Source organism: Oncorhynchus mykiss, chromosome 13, assembly GCF_057628025.1.
Source record: "Oncorhynchus mykiss isolate SJ-2025 chromosome 13, ASM5762802v1, whole genome shotgun sequence".
NCBI lineage: Eukaryota > Metazoa > Chordata > Actinopteri > Salmoniformes > Salmonidae > Oncorhynchus > Oncorhynchus mykiss.
Genome location: NC_143034.1, coordinates 11,630,001 through 11,635,000, shown reverse-complemented (window position 1 = coordinate 11,635,000; position 5,000 = coordinate 11,630,001).

Here is a 5,000-nt window from a genome sequence, read left to right as displayed (position 1 = left end):
TGTGTGTGTGTGTGTGTGTGTGTGTGTGTGTGTGTGTGTGTGTGTGTGTGTGTGTGTGTGTCTGTGTGTGTGTGTCTGTGTGTGACTGGAGGGTTCTAGAGTTGATTCTAAACATTCTACAAAATTGAAATTTTAAAACCTAGAATGTCCCAGAGAGAGTGAAACATCCCCGCTTTGTAGAAGTGGTTGACATAGGGCTCTGGTCAAATCCCATCTTTGTAGAAGTGGTTGACATAGGGCTCTGGTCAAATCCCATCTTTGTAGAAGTGGTTGACATAGGGCTCTGGTCAAATCCCAGCTTTGTAGAACTGGTTGACATAGGGCTCTGGTCAAATCCCATCTTTGTAGAACTGGTTGACATAGGGCTCTGGTCAAATCCCATCTTTGTAGAACTGGTTGACATAGGGCTAGTGGTCAGAGTGTGTGTGTGTGTGTGTGTGTGTGTGTGTGTGTGTGTGTGTGTGTGTGTGTGTGTGTGTGTGTGTGTGTGTGTGTGTGTGTGTGTGTGTGTGTGTGTGTGTGTGTCTGTGTGTCTGTGTGTCTGTGTGTCTGTGTGTCTGTGTGTGTGTCTGTCTGTCTGTCTGTCTGTCTGTCTGTCTGTCTGTCTGTCTGTCTGTCTGTCTGTCTGTCTGTCTGTCTGTCTGTCTGTCTGTCGAGTCCCATCGTACTATTCCACGTACCCTGCTATGTTTAGTAGCCAAACACACACACACACACACACATCCAAACACACACACACATCCAAACACACACACACATCCAAACACACACACACATCCAAACACACACACACATCCAAACACACACACACATCCAAACACACACACACATCCAAACACACACACACGTCCAAACACACACACACATCCAAACACACACACACGTCCGAACACACACACACACACATCCGAACACACACACACACAGTATACACACCCAGGTATACACACAGTCTCTCTAATCACAGTCATTATGGATCAGACAGGGTCAGTCTTCATCATTCTGTCAGGATATAGAAATACATTATTTATAAATGTGTTTCTAGAACAAATTCTTCATCTGTTTTCATTTCTGGTGTAATTGACATAATATGGATATGTTATCACTTCTTAATCTGGTTGTTATTATAATACACACACTCACACACACTCACACACTCACACACACTCACACACACACACACACACACACACACACACACACACACACACACACACACACACACACACACACACACACACACACACACACAGACACTCACACACACACACACACACACACACACACACACAGACACACACAGACACACACACACACACACACACACACACGCACTAACAGACACAGACACACACACACATGCACACACACACACACATGCACACACACACACACATGCACACACACACACACACACACACACACACGCACCCGCACACACGCACGCACGCACACACACACACACACACACACACACACACACACACACACACACACACACACACACAATGGTACAACATAGAAAATATGCTGATAATTACACAGCTGTAATATCACTTTATAAGGGTATTCAAACACACACACACACACACACACATACACACACACACACACACACGCACACACACACCTACGCACGCACACACACACACACACACACACACACGCACACACTCTGACCACTGGTAAACCAGCTTGACCATAATCATAAAAGGGTTGAAAGAGTTTCATAAGAAATCCTTCTAGTTCATGTCTAAACAGGTCAAAGTAGACAGACGACCCAGACTGGAAGGATACAGTTCAGTCTCAACATACTGTAGGACACGCACACAGGCACACGCGCCCACACACACTCACACCGTACTCATTTCTGAGAAACAGAATGGGAAAGTGCATTTCCTGCAGTGGTAGTGCATGCGTGTGCGTGAGGTGCCTCTAACTGAAATCACATGGGACAGAGAGTAAGCCTGAAACAAGGTAAACTACATTTGTTATGAAGTGAATGACCTTATTTAAAGTGTCTATACTTAGTAACCACACCTCTCCGTGTTGGATCGTCCTATAGGAGGAGACAACAGGAACCAGCACTTTATCCCCAGGTTCTAGTAGTATAAACTTTACAGTGTGATGAGCAGAGGGCTCTTCTCCTGTTGAAAATGATCGGTCAACTTTAAGTATGGTAGTCTTACAGTAGTCTGGGTGGTCCTACAATAGTGTGGGTAGTCCTACAGTAGTCTGGGTAGTCCAACAGTAGTCTGGGTAGTCCTACAGTAGTCTGGGTAGTCCTACACTAGTCTAGGTGGTCCTATAACAGTCTGGGTATTCCTACAGTAGTCTGGGTAGTCCTATAACAGTCTGGGTAGTCCTATAACAGTCTGGGTAGTCCTACAGTAGTCTAGGTAGTCCTACAGTAGTCTGGGTAGTCCTACAGTAGTCTGGGTAGTCCTACAGTAGTCTGGGTAGTCCTATAACATTCTGGGTAGTCCTATAACAGTCTGGGTAGTCCTACAGTAGTCTGGGTAGTCCTACAGTAGTCTGGGTAGTCCTACAGTAGTATGGGTAGTCCTCTAGTAGTCTGGGTAGTCCTCTAGTAGTCTGGGTAGTCCTACAGTAGTCTGGGTAGTCCTATAACAGTCTGGGTAGTCCTATAACAGTCTAGGTAGTCATACAGTAGTCTGGGTGGTCCTACAGTAGTCTGATTAGTCCTATAACAGTCTGGGTAGTCCTACAGTAGTCTGGGTAGTCCTACAGTAGTCTGGGTAGTCATATAACAGTCTGGGTAGTCCTAGAGTAGTCTGGGTGGTCCTACAGTAGTCTGATTAGTCCTATAACAGTCTGGGTAGTCCTATAACAGTCTGGGTAGTCCTACAGTAGGTTGGGTAGTCCTACAGTAGTCTGGGTAGTCCTACAGTAGTCTGGGTAGTCATACAGTAGTCTAGGTAGTCCTATAACAGTCTGGGTAGTCCTACAGTAGTCTGGGTAGTCCTACAGTAGTCTGGGTAGTATTATAACAGTCTGGGTAGTCCTATAACAGTCTGGGTAGTCCTACAGTAGTCTGGGTAGTCCTACCGTAGTATGGGTAGGTCTACAGTAGTCTGGGGAGTCCTACAGTAGTCTGGGTAGGTCTACAGTAGTCTGGGTAGGTCTACAGTAGTCTGGGTAGTCCTATAACAGTCTGGGTAGGTCTACAGTATGTAGAGACTGATCTGTCTCCTGTAGGTCTGGGTAGACCTACAGTAGTCTGGATAGGTCTACGGTAGTCTGAGTGAGTCTACAGTAGGCTAGGTAAGTCTACCATAATCTGGGTAGTCTATATGTTGCGTAACAGTATCTTTCCATGGAAATCAGTCTGATATGTTCTGTGTGTTGTGTAACAGTATCTTTCCATGTGAAAACTGTAGTATCCACTGGCTGGACTACAACCACAGTGCTGTTGATCTTGGAGTGGGTCTGCTGTTTAGCATGCCTACACACACACACACACACACACACACACACACACACGTAAATATACACACACACACACACACACTGGAGTTCAAGTGGGGCTTTTGGGAAAGGGGCCCTCTTGAGTTTTCCACAGACTGAAGGGATTTCTGGGTAGTCTTTAATCTGAAGACCACTGGGTTGATGGATGAACTGGGGTGTTCTATTATTTCTTTACCTCCTTCCATCTCTCTCTCTCTCTCCTTTTACTCTCTGTCTCTCTCTGTCTCTCTCTCTCTCTCTCCTTTCACTCTCTGTCTCTCTCTGTCTCTCTCTCTCTCTCCTTCCACTCTCTCTCTCTCTCTCTCTTCGTTTGCCTCTCTCTCTGTCTCTCTCTCTCTCTCCTTTCACTCTCTCTCTCTCTCCCTCTCTCTCCTTTTACTCTCTCTCTCTCTCGCTCTCTCTCTCTCTTAGTTTGCCTCTCTCTCTGTCTCTCTCTGTCTCTCTCTCTCTCTCTCTCTCTCTCTCCTTTCACTCTCTCTCTTAGTTTGCCTCACTCTCTCTCTCTCTCTCTCTCTCAATCTCTCTCTCTCTCTCTTTCAATCGCCCTCTCTCTCGCCCTCTCTCTCTCGCCCTCTCTCTCTCTCTCTCTCTCTCTCTCTCTCTCTCTCTCTCATATTTTTTACCAAACGTGAAACACTATCTACTTCAATTTACTATGGTGGTTCAACGTGACTCAACACACCAGCTAAACACACACACACACACTCACACACACCTCTTTTAGTGCTGAGAGATCACATTTCTCTCCTAGCAGCCTGAACCCTTGACACCATTATACCAGAGCAGCAGAGAACTGCTGTAAACCAGGAGGAGTGGGTGTGTGAGAGATTGACAGTTGGGTGAAATACCATATTGTCCAATCACAGCAGCAAGATTTATGACCTGTTGCTACAAGAAAGGGCAACCAGTGAAGAACAAACACCATTGTAAATACAACTCATATTTACAGTGCCTTGCGAAAGTATTCGGCCCCCTTGAACTTTGCGACCTTTTGCCACATTTCAGGCTTCAAACATAAAGATATAAAACTGTATTTTTGTGTGAAGAATCAACAACAAGTGGGACACAATCATGAAGTGGAACGACATTTATTGGATATTTCAAACTTTTTTAACAAATCAAAAACTGAAAAATTGGGCGTGCAAAATTATTCAGCCCCCTTAAGTTAATACTTTGTAGCGCCACCTTTTGCTGCGATTACAGCTGTAAGTCGCTTGGGGTATGTCTCTATCAGTTTTGCACATCGAGAGACTGAAATTTTTTCCCATTCCTTATTGCAAAACAGTTCGAGCTCAGTGAGGTTGGATGGAGAGCATTTGTGAACAGCAGTTTTCAGTTCTTTCCACAGATTCTCGATTGGATTCAGGTCTGGACTTTGACTTGGCCATTCTAACACCTGGATATGTTTATTTTTTAACCATTCCATTGTAGATTTTGCTTTATGTTTTGGATCATTGTCTTGTTGGAAGACAAATCTCCCTCCCAGTCTCAGGTCTTTTGCAGACTCCATC